This window comes from Rhinoraja longicauda, chromosome 1 (assembly GCF_053455715.1).
Source record: "Rhinoraja longicauda isolate Sanriku21f chromosome 1, sRhiLon1.1, whole genome shotgun sequence".
In the NCBI taxonomy this organism is placed as follows: domain Eukaryota; kingdom Metazoa; phylum Chordata; class Chondrichthyes; order Rajiformes; family Arhynchobatidae; genus Rhinoraja; species Rhinoraja longicauda.
In genome coordinates, this window is record NC_135953.1 from 115,149,790 (window position 1) to 115,168,663 (window position 18,874).

The 18,874-nt window shown below is 43.5% G+C and overlaps 2 protein-coding genes across 3 annotated transcripts in view; both read right to left on the bottom strand.

Annotated features, from left to right (window-relative positions):
• Nucleotides 1-13,358, bottom strand: part of ndufc1 (NADH:ubiquinone oxidoreductase subunit C1) — a 442,230-nt gene extending 428,872 nt beyond the window's left edge. The window contains exon 1 of the mRNA XM_078404840.1: nt 13,354-13,358. The gene's annotated coding sequence lies outside the window, so the exon portion shown is untranslated. The remainder of the gene's footprint in view (nt 1-13,353) is intronic.
• Nucleotides 1-18,874, bottom strand: part of maml3 (mastermind-like transcriptional coactivator 3) — a 471,521-nt gene that overhangs the window by 146,744 nt on the left and 305,903 nt on the right. The window lies entirely within an intron of this gene.

The following is an 18,874-nucleotide window of genomic DNA, read 5'->3' on the forward strand; positions in this document are numbered from 1 at the left end:
TAACAGTTGGGAAATAATTCACATTTTGTTCCTTTGTGAGTACACCTGCTTGCTCTGAATAAATAGCAAAAGTAAAATTGATGCAACCCAAACTAATAAGCACAGTTCATCCATTTTATTAATGGATGAACTGAAAAGTAACTTGGAATCCCAAGTTATGAACATTCTGCTCCAATGCACACGATGTCCAAATGGGCAAGAGATTGGTTTGTGTTCACTGTTCTTTAGGAAACAGCTAAAGATTATATTAATACTGTGTCGTTTGCAACCACAGGATGCCTTTAACTGTTTTACCATTTAAATACTTTTGAAGTGTAGTGGCTTTTACAAGGTAGGAAGAGACATTGGGAATTCCCATTGGCTGTGGTTAGCCTAGTGGTCTCAAAATTTGTTTAATGTTTCTATTTTAGAGTCTGAAGTTCACAGAAGCTCCAAGGTGTTGTGTGTTTGGGATTTGCTCTTCGGTGTAATGTTTCAATGTGGTGGAATTTTTTCTGTGACATGGGTCCTGATTATTCAACCCATTATTCAACCTGATGAATACTACATCCATTACATAGAAAAATAGAAACAGAAACATAGAAAATAGGTGCAGGAGTAGGCCATTCGGCCCTTCAAGCCAGCACCACCATTCAATATGATCATGGCTGATCATCCAAAATCAGTACTCCGTTCCTGCTTTCTCCCCATATCCCTTCATTCCGCTAGCCCGAAGAGCTAAATCTAACTCTCTCGTGAAAACATCCAGCGAATTGGCCTCCACTGCCTTCTGTGGCAGAGAATTCCACAGATTCACAACTCTCTGGGTGAAAAGGTTTTTCCTCATCTCAGTCCTAAATGGCCTACTCCTTAATTCTTACAATTTAGACTTTAGACTTTAGAGATACAGCGCGGAAACAAGCCTTTCGGCCCACACCGACCAGCGGTCACTCTTTACACTAGCACTATCCTACACGCTCGGGACAATTTTACCGAAGCCAATTAACTTATAAACCTGTACGTCTTTCAAGCGTGGGAGGAAACCAGAGTTCCCGGAGGAAACCCACGAGGGGGAATGTCCTATCACCTGAACATTATTTTTTGATGCCTCAAATTTAAATAGGTGTAATTATCTGCAGATTAACTTATTTTATGTGAATTGTATAACAGCCATTTAATTTTGCACCAGAAAAAACCCAATCTCTGGGAAAAGAAACGTTTGAGAGCCACAATACCCATAGTCTTGCAAATGATGGTTCAGGAGATAATGCCAATGAGGATAATGCTTTCTGCACAGCCTAAATGGATTTTTAACAGGACATTGAACAAAATCCCACACACCATTTAAATCAGGAAAGTAAAAGCTCGTGGAATCCAAATGAAAGTGACAAATTAAATTAAGAATTGTCTAACTGGGAGAACGGAAAGGGTGATGGTCAACAGGAGTTTTAGTCACTATTCTGCAGGGCACATTACAAGGTTTTTATACTTTTCGTGGAATATATCAGACTTGCAGCAATATGTGTACGGCTTGATTAGGACGTTTGTCAGTGACCAAATTAACATTATGCTTCACAGTGATGGAGACATTTATGAAGTAATGCATGAACTGGTTAGATGGGTACAAAAGTGGCAAATGACATTTATTCTTGAGAATTCTGAGGTAATGTTAAGGGAAGTCCAGGAATTACCTGCTCATGGGAGGGTAAAAGAAGAGTTAACAACTAAAGGAATAAATGTAAACAGATCCTTGAAGTATAAAGGGATAGGCAGATAAGGTGGTTAAGATAGGAATTTGAATTCTTGTTTTTATTTTCAGTCACAACGAGGTCATGTTAGAACTATTTAAAACAAGCTAAAGCTGGAACACTGTGCACAGCTCTGGCTAACATACCAAAAGGAGGATGTGATAATACTGGAGAATGTGCAGAGGAGATCTGTCCAAGTCAGAGGATTGCAGTTATATGTAGAGATTGACTACGGTAGGGTAGGGTCTGAAGAAGAGTCTTGACCCGAAACGTCACCCATGTGTCTAACTTCGGCGGAAACCAGCATCTGCAGTTCCTTCTGTGGAGTTATTTTCTTAGACCAGAGATCTAAGAGTTACAGACAAAATATTGAGAGTCTCATACAACTAAACACGAAAGATCGACTTCCTTTGATGTAGATGCTGAAAATCATCTGTTTACAATATTTCAACAAGAGATGAGCTCTGGGGCATATACAGAAACATGGAGCCAAAAATTGTGCTTGTTTATGTGCTCTGTTGGGTTTTCTGTTTCCTGTGAAATTTCAGTCTTTTGCATTGTAAAGCATTGAAAAACATATTCACCTGGTGTTGTGTTGGGTAACACAGGACAATACTATGACATGCATGTGCAGAGCGTTAGAACCATCCTTCTGTGCATTATCACAAACAAATCACAAGTTTGCAGAAAATCATTGGGACAGATTTGCCCTTGTCCTGGATAGTAGTTTCAGATGCAAAGACAGGCAGAGGTGCTAACTTGATAGAGTCATGGGGCATGGAAAAAGGCCCTTCTGCCCAACACGGGTTACTGTTTGTGGATGATCAGATGTGAATGAATGGCGGTGCTGGCTCGAAGGGCCGAATGGCCTCCTCCTGCACCTATTTTCTATGTTTCTGTTTCTAACATGCCCATGACAACCAAATTGTCCCATCTCTGCCAGTCCCACCTGCCCTCATTAGGCCCAAATCCCCCAATCCTATTCTATCAATTTACCTGTGCAAATGTCTTTTATTTGGTATGTAGAAACAAGGAGCTGCAGGTGCTGATTTACACAAAGGGGTCTGAAGAAGGGTCCTGACCCAAAACATTAGCTATCCATGTTTTCCCGTGATGCTGCTTGACCTGCTGAGTTACTCCAGCACATAGTGTCCTTTTATGTGGTGTGTGTGTCTTTATGTGGTAACCCTGGTGGTCAGGTCACCTTGGCAGAAGGTACTCAATACCTTACTTGATAGGATGATGGTCTTGTCCATCCGGGAGGAATCAAATTGCTATTTTGATTTATGTAGTCGCAGGAGCAAGATTTTAATGTCTGTTTAAGATGTAGACCTGTAGTTGAGGTCAGTAGCAAGTTTCAATATTGCAATATCATAACAGTTTGTTCATAGGGTATTGGCAAAGATGACAATACCAGAATTTAGTAACCATCCCTAATCATCTGGAACTAGGAAGGATATTGAGCGTGGAGTCACATATAAGATCATAAGGCCATAAGTGATAGGAGTAGAATTTGGCCATTCAACCCATCATGTCCACGCCATTCAATCATGGCTGATCTATCTTTCCTAACCCCATTCTCCTGCCTTTTCCCCATAACCTCTGACACCCGTACTAATCAAGAATCTATCTATTTATGCCTTAGAAATATCCACTGACGGCCTCCACAGCCTTCTGTGGCAAAGAATTCCACAGATTCACCACCCTCTGACTAAAGAAATTTCTCCTCATCTCCTTCTTAAAAGAACGTCCATAAATTCTGAGGCTATGACCTCTAGCCCTGGACTCTCCCGCTGGTGGAAACATACACTCCACATCCACTCTACCCAAGCCTGCCAGATCCAAGCCTATCTGGTTGTAAACCAGATTAAGTAGGAACAATAGGTTTTCTTCTACAAATGACATTAAGAAACCAGATGCATTTATAAAAAAAACGAATTCAATCCAATTGATGGTCACCGTTACCGAGACCAGCTTTTTTTTTTGAAGTCCAGATTTCTTCAATTGCATGAATTTCAATCTTTCATTTTTAATTGGGAGATTCCAATGTGTATCGCCGGGTCAGTAGTGCAGAGCTCTGGCTGTTAGTCCAGTAACCGGACTAGTGCGTTGTCCTACCCCTCACCATTGGTGGTGCAGTGCATGTGGCTGATGCAACTCAATGCTTCCAGCGCCTATGCATTCATATTAACATTGGGACTGGGGTTGAATTTTGGAAACGTGCTGCGTGTCGACAGTGATGCTGCATTGATCAAAAAATCTTGTTCCTGGCATCAAAGTGATCACTCTGCAGATTTTGAAAGGTCTATCTGTAGAGTTGCAGAGATAAACAGCGGGGAAACAGGCCCTTTGGCCCGAGTCGTCCATGGCGACTAAAATGCCCAATAACTTAGTCCCATTTTTCCATGTTTAATCCATATCCTTCCAAACCTTCCTATCTGTATAGTTATTGTACCTACTGTAACTACTTCCTATAGTAGCCTGTTCCATAGAGGTACCACCTTCTGAGAAAAAAAATTGGCGTCCTAATAAATCTCTCTCCTCTCACATGTGTCCTCCATTTCTTGACTCCCCAACCTTGGGAGAAGGGCTAAGTGCATTCACCCTTTCTATGCCCCTCATGATTTTATACATCCCTTTCAGATCTATATTTTATACACCTCTATATAACCGCTCAGTCTACTTGAAGCACTGCTTATATTAAAGATGCACCATTGAATACATGGAAATTCCATATACTCAACACAATAACATTAAGTACCACTTTAAGAATAAATGTTCTGTGAAAGATACAATAGTATTAACCAGTTGTCCAGAATGTACTTGCTGTGCTGCATTAGACTTTACAAAGCCACTGTGGGCTCTTCGTTAGAAAACCAAGGGTAAAAGGTAGTAAACTGATCAACTTTATAAATTGCCATATGACATCTGAGCAGCTGATATGAAAACCACAAGGTGAAACCACAAAAGTGAATTCCACAAGGCTCAAAGGTTGATCACATATTTCCACTTGAATTTATATACATTTTCAAATTGAAGTACAATTATCATCATCAACAAAAATGCCATGCAAACATCACTGTGAGGGTACCCTTGTCGAAATCAGTGAAAATTCTCAGAGACACTAGTGAAGCTTCATGGCATGTGACATGTGTTGGGGCTAGGGTTGCCAACTTTCTCACTCCCAAATAAGGGATAGAAGGTAACGTCACCGCATACACCCCAAGTGACCTCACCAGCCAGCTGCCAAGTGCTCCCGCTCCACCAATGGCGGCCGCCCGGGCCGGGCTAACGAAGAGCCCACAGTGGCTATGCAACCTCCTTCATGTGGTGCCCGGGCCTCCAGGCCTACACTGTCCGGGCCTACAGCGGCCCCCGTGCCTATAGTGTCCGGGCCTACAGTGTCCGGGCCTACAGCACCCCCTGGGCCTAATATGGGACAAGGGCGGTCCCATATGGGGCAAACCAATTTAGCCCAATATACCGGATATCCCGACTATTACGGGACAGTTGGCAACCCTAGTTGGGGCAGTCCAGAACCAGGGGTCACAGTTTAAGAATAAGGGGTAGGCCATTTAGGACTGAGATGAGGAAAAACTTTTTCTCACAGAGAGTTGTGAATCTGTGGAATACTCCGCCACAGAAGGCAGTGGTGGCCAATTCACTGGATGTTTTCAAGAGAAAGTCAGATTTAGCTCTTAGGGCTAACAGAATCAAGGGGTATGGGAAAGAAGCAGGAACAGGGTACTGATTTTGGATGATCAGCCATGATCATATTGAATGGTGATGTTGCTGGAAGGGCTGAATGGCCTACTCCTGCACCTATTTTCTATGTTTCTAAGTTTCTATGTTTCTAAGCAAATTAACCATGGTATTACTAACCCTCCCAAATGTTTTTCTCCTGTGAAAATTGTGGACGTCTATCTAAATACTGGGAAATCAAAAACCACTGCCGATTTCTACCACCATTTCCATCCTGCTTCCAGCAACTGTCTGAAATAAACCCTTGTAACTCTAGACTTCACTATTTTAATTCACTTTGCAGACGGCACTTTCTTGTTCTAACCTCTATGAGATCATCTCGTACTCTGCCAAAAATGTTTTAACTCATATCATGTTCTAGAAACCATTTAACTCTACATTTGGTGACCCACATTGGCGTTTAAAACTCTCATTCCCATTACCTTCTCTGTGCCTCTGTAATTTTATTCACCCAGCTCGACAACTCTGCATTCCAGCAGTTTTGGCCAGTTTCTGATCCTAGAATTTAAATGGCTGACCAATGTTGACTGTGACTTCAGTTGCCAAAGTTCTAAGTCCTCGTACTCCCCTTACACTCTCCATCCTCCTTTGCTGTGCATTAAAACCCATCTCCTTCACTCAGCCTTTGGTCATCTGCATTAATAGTGAAGCCACATCACATCTGATGGCCAAAAACTTGGATGACAGGATCATGTGGAGTGTGGTCTCAGATCAACAAATTCAATCTGCTCTTGTTCTGTCTTATGTCCTCTTGTTAAAACTACCAAGCTTCTATTAGCCAAAAAATAGTGTAAGCATATTTGCAAGAAAAGTAATACAGGAAAACAATAATCTAAACAAATTACAAGAAATTAGACTTTCTTCATAAATTGAAAGCAGCAAAAAGGGTTGTTCAAATGGTTTGCTGGGTAACTGGCTTCCTGTGCAACGATCAATGACAGAAGGTAAGTAGTAGACACAGGAACTACAGATGTTGGTTTACAAAAAAAAAGACACCAAATGCTGTTGTAACTCAGCAAGTCAGGCAGCATCTCTGGAGAACATGGATAGGTGACGTTTCAGGTTGGGGCAGAGGATAAGAATCTAGGCTTGGTGACAGTAATTTGGCTGGCCAATCGAACTCTGGGCCAGTGGAAGGGTGGGGCAAGCACAGTGAAAGATCTGCAACAGGTCCAAGTGTCCAGGCCATTTTATGTGCTGGACTAATCCACACTCCTTTACAATGGTCCACACTGGACCGAATTGAATTGTGACTGAGGAGGTCACCATCTGCCGCCTTCTATGCTAGAATTGTCTGCCTCCAGTTACTGTCCAAAAGCTACAAAGTGAGTGATCACCTGGGCCAGTTAGCAAGCACTGGCTGAACGACAACCCATTGCAAATCTGCACATTTAAACAATAAGGATAAAAACTGCAGGAGGAAAAAAATTAGCAAAGCTATAATCTTGACAGTTCTGTACATTATCGATAATTAATTATCTTCTGTTGATACATTAACCTATGATGTCTTTGTTTGCCTTGGCTCTTCAGATAAATGCTGGCTCGGTGTCTCAACACCCTGCAACACAAACAGCTTCTGCACCGGAAAACATTAAACGAGTTGGGGTCTGAGAGCGATGAATAGCCTGCAGCATTCGACAGGTCATACACATAGAGAGTGGAACGGCAAACTTGGTTTACAAAGAGACATCTGTTCCATTACTTAAATGCATTGTGGCTAATTACATCCTGGCCCGTCTGTGAAATGACAACCATTTATTCTCCAGTGAACCATAAAATCCTAACATGCTCAATCGAAAGCAAGGAGGGAGCACATGACAATTATGTTTGCAGTGCAGTGCAGTCCAGAAAAGCCAGAGATGATGAAACGAGAGCCAATTTGCCACAGAACTAAGTGGCAAAAGCAAGCAGGTCTGAGAAAGACATTCATCTGCCATGTTGCCATAAATGGAGGGGCGGGCGGGGGAAGGTAAATAGTATGAGATGGTACTTGAGAAATAAAGAGCAGGCTGAAGCCCATATAATTTTATCATCTCACCAGCTATTTCTTTTCCACACTCCTCTTTGTGGAAATAAACTACTATCAGACTGACACTGCTTTAAAGTTTCTCATTATACGTTCATCAATGATTGGTTTCCTGATCCAATGTTAAGTTCTTTGAATGGCTTTATATATTCAGTTAATTCTGTATAAGCACGGGTGGGTATGGATGATAGTAAGATCCTTGAATGCCTTTATATATTTAGTTAATTCATCATAAGCATTGGTGGGTATGTATGATACCTTTATATATTCAGTTAATTCTGTATAAGCATTGGCGGGTATAGATGATTCTAAGGTCTCTGAATGCCTTTTATATATTCAGTCAATTCAGTATTTGCACTGCTTGGTATGGATGAATCACACAGAGATTATTAATAATATAATTGAGCATATGATTACAAATCATTTTGCTGCTCAGTTTAACCTCATGTTAAGCAATGACTAATGACATGAAGTCTACCTTGCCAGTGGAAGAAAGAAGAGATAAGTGGAAGGGAAGGGAATCTCTTCTTGTACTGCCCAGCCTCCGCAGGGGGACAACAGAAGTGTAAATGCAGGTCCTGTAGGTCAAAGATAGCACATTAGGTCAAAGATAGCACATGACCCTTGCAACTGGGTCAATAAAGTAACTCAAAAATTTGTCTCACTTATAGAACATTGTTTTGGTATATGCTAGCTAAACAAAGAAAAGGAATTTACTTAGAAATTCATCAGTGTCTTACTTGGGTATGTGTCCAATTGTTAAAACTGCTCTTCAGTGTCAGCACAATTAGTAACAGCTAAGTGTTAAATTTTGATAATCATGCTATTTGACCCATGGGGCAGCATGTTCATGCTGTACTATCAGACACATCAGCTTCCATACATGTTGTGTTGAAAAGACAGTGTTGCACAACAAACTTCTCAGCAATTGTCCTTGTTACGGTTTAAGACTTGATTTAGAACATAGAGAAGTATAGGAACAGGTCCCTTGGTCCACAGTGTCTATGCCAAACATGATGCCCAGCTAAACTAGTCTTATCTGCCTACACCTGATCCATACCCCTCCATTTCCTGCATTTCCACATGCCTATCTAAAAGCCCCTTAAATGCCACTATTGTGTCTGGCTCCACCACCACCCCTGGCAGTGTGTTCCAGGAACCCACCATCCTCTGTATAAAAAACTTGCCCTGCACATTTAAATTTTGCCTCCTTTCATCTTGAAGCTATGCTCTCAAGTCTGACATTTATGTGAAGCATGTACCTCTACCTAGATAGTTTGTCTGCACTTGCTAATATAGTTTGGGATTTCCTACTAGGCAGGTCCATCAGTAAAAGAAAGCGCTGGAAAGGTTATTGTGGCAACTACGTGACTTCACATGAAATGTGGTTCTGACACCTGAGCCTGGTCATTTAAGAAAGAGAATAAAAACGTTGTTGGTGTAGTGAACACCAGTGTTAGGGTACCTATAAGAGCCTAAATGAAACACGTGGTATGACCTTGACATATTTTTGTACCAGACACTGATGTTTAGTGAGGAGTTACCACCTTCAATAAAGATCATTCCGTTTATAGCTTTACTTATTCTTGCAGCACGCTATCAGTGAGGCATTACACAAAGAATCTTGAGAATGCGATCATGTGAATCTCGCAACTGAAGAATCTAGCCTTTACGTGACATTCAAAGAGCATCAGGGTGACCAGAATGAATCGTGCCAAGACACATGCGAACCAGAAATTTATAGCTGATGAGACAAAGCAGAAATACTCCCACTATTAAGGATCCATCATAGTTTAACATGGATGGCAGCATACATGATCAGTTGAACAGGCAGTACAGCTCCAACAAACACTTCCGTGCAAGAGGCGCGTTGCGTTGTTGCGGCCCAGTGGTGCATCTGGTAGAGTTGCAGCTTCACAGTGCCAGAGACCTGCCTTCGGTCCTGACCCTGGATGCCTGCCGCATGTGCAGAATTTGCACGTTCTCCCTGTGACTGTGTGGATTTCCACGGGTACTTCAGTTTCCTTCCATATCGCAATAAGTGTGGATTTGTCGGTCAATTAGCCTTTCTAATTTGTCCCTAGTGTGTAAGGAGTGGATCAGATATTGGGAAAAGGTAGCACTGGTGTGCCACAGTCGGCATGGACTCCGTGGGCCGAAGGGCCTGCTTCCATGCTGTATCTCTAAACGAATCTAAGCTAAACTAAAACCTAAAGATTCCCTCTAAACATTATTTTTCTTTTCACTGTCTAGTAGAGTTTATGGATAATTGATGGTTTTGTGTGTTGTCTGAGACTATCTGCCGATGATGATACTGCAAGCAAACCTTTCACCGTACTTGTGCATTTGACAATACACTCGAGTTTCAGTGAGCAAACTCTTCGATGGACTAATAACTCCCAAGGAAAAGGACAATATTCAGCACAATCCACGCAAACATAAAACACAATACTGCAAATACCGCAATGGTAAGTGCATGGCCCAACATCACTACTATTGCAACCCAGGATAACGTAGCAATCCCCCAGATTGGATCAGAACAAGGTTTTTACACTTTGCAGATTTTAGAGGTGGTTCTCCCCTCCCAACATTTTGCCTTTCAGGAACGTTGCAGATGAAATTTAATGCATTTAAACCTCTTTCCTCACTGCTATACCTCACGCTGACAGTGAAAATTAAGAAAGCAGACCACTGGCGCAGTGGCAGAGTTGCTCCCTTACAGCGCCACTCTACGGGTGCTGTCTGTACAGAATTTGTACATTCTCCCTGTGACCGCGTGAGTTTTCTCTGGGTGCTCCGGTTTCCTCCCACACACTAAATACTTACAGGTTTGTAGGTTAATTGGCTTTGGAAGGTTGTAAATTGTCCATAGTGTGTAGGATAGCCCGTGTAAGAGGTGATCGCTGGTCGGCGTGGATTCGGTGGGCCAAAGGGCCAGCTTCTGTGCTGTATCTAAAGTAAGCTGGTCAGACAGCATCCCTGGAGAACAAGTTTAGGTGACATTTAGGGTTGGGATCCTACTAGGATGTCCCAAAACAACACCCATCCATGTTCTCTGGGGATGCTGCCTGACCAGCTGAGTTACTCCAGCATTTTGTCTCTTTTCTTGGTAAACTGCAGTTCCTGTAGTATCAGAAGTAATTTGGATACGAAGTCAAAAAGTAGCTCAGGGCAGATCTATCTAAATATAAATCTCTCTACCACCCACTTAAGACAAACTCTGATACCATCAAGCCTTGCTTGCAAATAAAAATGTACGAAGTGGAAAGAAAACACCAGCACTTGCATTTGAGATTGACTCGAGAATGGACCTGATTAAAGAAGAATTTCACATTCGGTACAGCTAATTAAAAATAAACCACCATCATTTATTTTAACATCCTTTCATTTATTTCCTTCTGTCTGTTAATCTTTGTTTAAATATGTTTTGAACAAAGAATGTTGTTGTTCAATTAACAGCCGTTGTTGATGTTGCATCTTCCTTTCCACCCCCACCTCCTCCCCCTCAAACAATACCACATTAGTCATTACCAGCCAGTTTGAGGCATTTTCAGAAGAATGTATATGATGCCTTACTGCATTTTGTGCAAGCAGGGAGCAGAGGGCTTCTTGTTGGTGTCACGTTTTACTGCTTATCTTCTGGAAATAATACCTGGAAACCGAACACACCCGATGTGGACTGCCATTTACATTAGCAAGAAGTTCCAACCATGGGATTAAGCAGAAACAAGGAACCGCAGATGCTGGTTAATACACAAAAGGACACAAAGTGCTGGAGTAACTCAGCAGGTCAGGCAGCATCTCTGAAGAACATGGTTGAGTGACATTTTGGGTCATTTTGGGCCTGAAGAAGAGAAGCCACCCTAAAATTAACCTAACTGTGTTCTCCAGAGAAGCTGCCTGACCTGCTGAGTTACTCCAACAGATACACGCAAAACGTTGGGGTAACTCAGCGGGTCAGGCAGCATCTCTGGAGAGAAGGAATAGGTAGTGTTTCGGGTCCAGCACTTTGTCTCCTTGTAGCGCAAAGCAGGATGTTTTTCAGAGCAATGCTCTTCTCAAATCTGCCCCAACACAGTCTAGGTCACCAGGGATGGACAAGAAATGTGACCTTGCCAGCATCACCCACAGTCCGAGAATATATTTGAGACCAATCAACACTGATACAGGGTAAAAGGGACACATTTAATTTCAAGAGAAAGCTATTAACTCTGATCTTAGAGGGAGTTAACTTGATGGCTTTGTGTGCAGCACACAATGAAGTTCCTGCTGCAGGTAAGATTTTAACTATGTGCCTCATTTACGTGGCAAAAGTTAGTAAACAACTTTATTTTTGTAGTGCTTTTAAGAGTGTAAAATATTAAAACATCCAACAAAATGTGGAGTTAAGCACGTAAGGAAATACAGGGGGGGGGGGGGGGGAGATAGACAAAAGCTTGGTCAACCAGATTCATGATTTAAAGGTAGAAAGAGTAGTAAAAGTTTAGATAAATGCAAAATGTTGGAGTTACTCAACGGGTCAGGCAGCATCTCTGGAGAAAAGGAATAGATGGTGCTTTGGGTTGGAACCCTTCTTCAAACTCCGACCCAAAACGTCACCTATTTCGTTTTGCCAGAGCTGCTACTTGACCCGCTGAGCTACTCCAACATTATGTGTCTTTCTTCGGTATAAACTAGCATCTGCAGCTCCTTCCGACACAGTAAAAGTTTGGAGTTGGATTTCCCAAGTGTAGGTAGAGCCATAGTAGCTGACTACATGGGCACCGATAATGAGGCAATTAAATCCAGGGACACAGAGGAGGGCTGAGGCAGGGGAACGCAGGGCTGGAGAAAGCTGGAGAGAATGGCAGAGGCGAGGCCTTTCGAAAACATGGAGGAAAATTTTAAAATTAAGCACCTGCTTCACTGAGAACTATTATAGATGCCTCCAGGCCCATCGGCAATCACTGCTTCAGAGGGACAGCCAAAGGAAGAATCTACAGCAATATGATGAATGTGACAAGAAAATCAATTGCCTAAAGAGGCTACCCTTTAGCGATGTGCTACTGGAAATCATTTTAGTTTAGTTTTGAAATACAGTATGGAAACAGGCACTTCGGCCTGCCAAGGCCAGGCTGACTATCGATCACCCATTCATAGAAACATTAAAAATAGATGCAGGAGTAGGCCATTCGGCCCTTCGAGCCAGCACCACCATTCAATATGATCATAGCTGATTATCCAAAATCAGCACCCCGTTCCCTTTCTCCCCATATCCCTTGATTCATACAGATTCTACGTTATCCCACATGTCTATCTTTCGATCTGTAGGTTAATTGGCTTCTGTAAATTGTCCCTGGTGTGTAGGACATAACTAGTGTATGTATGATCGATGGTCGCATGGTCTTGGTGGGCTGATAGGCCTGTTTCCACGCTGTATCTCTAACCTAAATAAACTCATCCACAAACAACCTCTAAGGGTCAATTTACACAGGCCAATTGTGGGAACATGTACCTGCCCCATCAAGTTCTGACTGCACTTAGCTGTTGAACACCAGTATTATTCTTATTTTTAAATAATTTTCTTTAATAGTCTAGTAAGGTCCTGGACTCCCATCACCTCAACAATAATTTTGATTCAGGGAAACAAATCCAAAACAGTGTGTGTCTCAACTCACTTGTGCCGTTCCACCATAGTCTTTAGGGTGGAGTAATATTTCTAGACAATGGTCAGACGAAGATATGAAGGGATATTGGTGAGGAAGTTTCACTGGAAGCAAGGACAATTGGATGAAAGGAGCTCGGCCATTGTTGAGGCCCGTGGTCTACCTCTTGTGTCAGACTGGCAGGTTGACCAGTGGCTCACAACACTGGGTAGCACTGCTCAATCAAATATTCAATTTGTAACTGGCATCCCAGTGATATCGTCTGCCACTCAGTGCCATTTTAATCACCTGCTTGCTACTTATACCTCAGGGGATGAACTTTGTATTTTGCTCTGAGAACCATAGGGCAGCATGGTGGCACAGCAGTAGAGTTGCTGCCTTAAAGCACCAGAGACCTGGGTTCGATGCTGACGAGGGGTGCTGTCTGTATGAAGTTAGTACGTTCTCCCCGTGACCTGCGAGGGTTTTCTCCAGGTACCCCGGTTTCCTCCCACACTCCAAAGATGAGCAGATTTGTAGGTTAATTGGCTTCGGTAAAATTGTAAATAGTCCCCAGTAATGTGTAGGATAGTGCTGGTGTGTGGGGTGATCGCTGGTTAGTGTGGTCTTGGGGAGCTGAAGGGCCAGTTTCCACACTGTATCATCAAACTAAAACTAAACTAGACTATCTGAAACAAAAGTCCTTTTTTTTTTGTCTCCAGCAACTAATTTATCGACATCTGCGGAGATGAAAGTATTTCTGCAACTCTCCCTACATTCCATTAATCAGGCCCTGGTTTACAGCTCATGCAGTCGGAAGTGTCATTTGCAGCCATATGTCAAGTTGTTTTTCTCAAGTCTGCTGCAGTTTATCCAAACACTGTGCACTTTGCTGATAAACCCCAATATCATACTTATTTTTAGAACCATTGCTTTAATCTGTTTGGTAAAGAAACAATAGCCTTTTGATAGGTTTTGCCTGTTGGCTGTGATAGGGACTTAGGTGCCACACTTAGTACCCAGAAATGCAATGAATAGGCAAATTAGACAAAGTGTACATGTTGTTATCGTTTCCTTCAGACTGTTGTCACTCATTAGTCCAAGGATTCTCTCTGAAGCTTTTACAATAGAAGAGACAGTGATGGATGATTCAGGCAATGTCCCTGCAAACAGACCCCAATCTAAACCCAGGAAAATTGCTCACACCATTGGGCAAATTAGCCCTCATCAGTGCAGGCTGTGATGCTGTCAGCAATTCTCGCATTTAACATGAAGCAATAGCAACAGACCCAGAGACTAATTACTGATCCATCTTCCTAAATGAATCCACCTGCTGTAGAGTCTTTTCATGGACTGGGAGGGAAGATTGGGCATGAAGGGAAGCCACTACATGTATCTCTTCATTTCATAGAAACATGGACATAGAAACAGGGAAACTAGGAGCAGGAGTAGCGCCTTCGAGCCAGCACCGCAATTCAATAAGATCATGGCTGATCATCCAAAATCAGTACCCAGTTCCTGCTTTCTCCCCCAACATCGGGATCATTTTTCCTGCATCTAACCATGTTTCTATAAGATCCGAAGAAAGATACAAAAAGCTGGAACAGGCAGCATCTCTGGAGAGAAGCGATGGGTGATGTTTCAGGTCGAGACCCTTCTTCAGACTGGTTAGGGATAAGGGAAACAAAAGATATAGACGATGATGTGGAGAGATAAAAAACAATGAATGATACATATGCAAAAAAGTAACGATGCAGTGAGAGAGTATGTAGCAGGAGGAGACCCCGTCATCCTTCTAAATTCCAGTGAATCTTAACCTCACCTCAGCTTTCCTTCACTTCACCCCCAAAACCCTCCCCGTAAAACAAATGACTGTGGCCCCCAAGTTGGAGACATGTAGAACCTCTCTGTTCTGACAGAATTTTTAATTGTATATCCTCTGCCTGATCCAAAGTGTACTTTGTATTTTAAAATCCTGTTTATTGCTTTAATAATTAGAAATCTGTTGCTTTTCATAGAATTATAGAGTGATAGTCATACAGCGTGGAAACACGTCCTTTGGCCCAACTTGCCCACAGCGACCAACATGTCCCATCTACACTATCCCACCTGCCTGCATTTGGCCAATATCCCTCTAAACCCGTCCTATCCATGTACCTCTCTAAATGTTTTTTAAATGTTGTGATAGTCCCTGCCTCAACTACCTCCTCTGGCAGCTCATTCCATACACCCACCACCCTTTGTGTAAAAAGATTTACCCCTCAGGTTCCTATTAAATCTTTTCCTTCTAGACCTTAAACCTATGTTCTCTGGTTCTCGTTTCCCCTACTCGAAGCAAGACTGTCTGTGCTTTTACCCAATCTATTTCTCTCATGATTTTGTATAGCTCTATGAGATCACCCCACATTCTCCTGTGCTGCAAGGGATAGAGTCCTAGCCTGCTCCCTACAGCTCAGGCCCTCGAGTCCTGGCAAAATCCTTGTAAATCTTCTCTGCACCCTGTCCAGCAAGAGCTGCTCCCTTTCCAGCGTGACAATTCGTTGACTGTGAAAGTGATGGGGGATTGGGGCTGAGAGATGATTTAACCTCTTAAAAGGTGCAGGCTCAGTGATGCTAACCTGTAGTTGAAAGAAAAAGGATGAAGAATGTGTTTGGGACCTGTTCTGGGGCAGATGGGGGACTGAGGACCATAAAAACAGCCAGCGACTGTGTTCCGCATAGGAGGTTTGGAGACACTCCTTTGAATTCCCTGGTTATGGCCTGGGTAAGGCTGGTCTCCTTTAATTAATGCAGAAGCAGACTTCAGCTCTCTTGTTAACTGAAGCCTCAGATGCACAAATGAGTTTTGCACAAGTGGTGCCATCACGTGCAGGGTCGATGGCCCTTGTGTACATATACGGCAGATGCATAGAAGGTCCATAATTAATTCATGGCACCACATCACTCCATAAGAACTTAACACATAGGAGCAGAATTAGGCCATTCGGTCCATTGAGTCTGCCATTCGAACATGGCTGATCTAGTTTCTCCACTCAACCCATTCTCCTGCCTTCTCCCCATAACCTTTGACACCCTTACTAATCAACAACCTATAAATCTCCACTTTAAAAATGCCCAATGACTTGATCTCCACTTTTGTCTGTGGCAATGAATTCCACTGATTCACCACCCTCGCTCGGTCTAAGAAATTCCTCCTCATCTCTTTTCTAAAGGTACGTCTTTTTATTCTGAGGCTGTGCCCTCTGGTCCTAGACTCTCCCACTACTGGAAACATCCTCTCCACATCCACTCTATCCAGACCTCATTCCTCTCTATCTAGTCACTCATTCACAAAGAATAACAATACCAAAAAGGATAGGAACATTTTAGAGGGATAAGGACCAATTGCAGGCAGATGGGGCTGGTGTAGATAGGGCATCTTGGTTGGCATGGGGAAAGTTGAGCTGAAGAGCCTGTTTCTGTGCTGTATGACTGATTCTCTGAATCTAATTAAATTCTGTCTTATGGTGCACAATATTGTTGCAACATGTGGAAGAATGTCTAGCTCATGATGTATGGTTTCATTCTTGTGTTTTTATACTGTAGCTGGAAGAGAAGAGGGCACCCCAGAAAATCAACAGAGCAAAGGATTTGGGAGCAATAAAGTGCATAGAGGCTTGGATAGTCTGATGAGCGGCAGGCTGAGTTACCTCCTCCAACATCTACTGTACTCGTGGTTCAAGATGTGGACTCTTATACATCGGCGAGACAAAATGCAGACTTTGCCATCGTTTCGCGGAACACCTTCGCTCAGCCCGCCTGAACCTACCTGATCTCCAGGTTGCTGGACACTTTAACTCTCCTTCCCATTCCTACACAGACCTTTCTGTCCTAGGTCTCTTCCATTGTCATATTTCGCTTGGGCAGCTTAAAGCTCAGTGGTACGAATATTGATTTCTCTCACTTCAGGTAGCCCCGGCATTCCATCTTTCTCTATCCCTCCCCCACCCAAGTCGCACTAACTTCTCATTTTCACCCGACAAACAGCTAACAATGGCCTGTTTCTTTTACCATAGTTACTTTTTTGTAAATCTTTCATTCATTGTTCTTTATCACTCAACATCACTATCTATATCTCTCATTTCCCTTATCCCTACCAGTCTGAAGAAGGGTCTCAACCCAAAACGTCACCCATTCCTTCTCTCCAAAGATGCTGCCAATCTCACTGAGTTACCCCAGCTTTTTGTGTCTATCTTCTGTCAATGGGTAATGACAGACTAAGTCATTGGGAACGTTCATGACAGATGGAATAGGGTGCAGAAAAAATGTAAAGTTGCCCACTTTATAGAAGAAATCAGAAAAGCTGACTATTTTTTTTCCAAGAACGTCTTGGACTTTAGAGAAACAGCACAGAAACAGGCCCTTTGCCCTACCGAGTCCACGCTGATCAGCAATCATCCCGACACTAACACAATCGTACACACTAGGGACAATCTTCACCAAAGCCAATTACACTATAAACCTGCATGTCTGTGGAGTGCGGGAGGAAACTGGAGCACCTGGAGAAACCCCGTGCGGTCACAGGGAGTACGTACAAACTCCGTACAGACAGCATCTGTAGTCAGGATCGAACCCGGGTCTCTGGTGCTGTAAGGCAGCAACTCTACATCTGTGCCATGGTGCCACCTATGAGATACTGAAAACTTTAGGGGTGGAGGGGGAACCTAGAGTGCCCTGTACACAAACCACTGAAAGTTAATGTGCAAGTTCAGTCAGCAATTGGGAAGACTAATAGTACACTGGCTTTTACCACAAGATTTGAGTTAAGGAATACAAAGAGTCTTACTGGGATTATATAGGGCCTGTTGAGACAGTACTTGTTGGAATGCAGTTCAGAGGTCTGATCTCTCTAATTGTAGAGGTTTTGTTAGACTGTTTCCAGGGATGGTGAATTGCTCCCTGGGGGTCTGAAGTCTCATAGACCATGGAAAGGTAGCGAACCACAACATAGATGTTGCAGGAGTCCAGAACCAGGGGTTACAGTTTAAGAATAAGAGGTAGGCCATTTATAACAGGTATAACAGAGCTTTATTTGTCGTTCGGTACCGAAGTACCGAACGAAACTACATAGCAGTCATACAAAAAAAAAAAAGAACACAAAACACATAACCCCAACACAAACGTCCATCACAGTGACTCCAAACACCCCCTCACTGTGATGGAGGCAACAAAACTTCCACTCTCTTCCCCACGCCCACGGACAGACAGCTCGTCCCCGACCGACCCGCACAGTCCCCGCACCGGGCGCTGAAACGTCTCGCGGCCGAACCGGGCGATGAAAGGCCCGCGACCAAGCCTTGCGCAGCTAAGTCCCGCAGCCGAGCCGCACCAGCGGTGAAAAGTCCCGCAGCCGAGCCGCACCGAGAGGTGAAAAGTCCCGCAGCCGAGCCGCACCGGGCGGTGTTAAGTCCCGCAGCCGAGTTGCACCGGGCGTGTTTAAGCCCCGCAGCCGAGCCGCACCAGCGGTGAAAAGTCCCGCAGCCGAGCCGCACCGGGCGGTGTTAAGTCCCGCAGCCGAGTTGCACCGGGCGGTGTTTAAGCCCTGCAGCTGAGCTGCACCGGGCGGTGTTAAGTCCCGCAGCCGAGTTGCACCGGGCGGTGTTAAGCCCCGCAGCCGAGTTGCACCGGGCGGTGTTAAGCCCCGCAGCCGAGCTGCACCGGGCGATGTAAGTCCAGCGGCCAAGCCGCACCGGGAT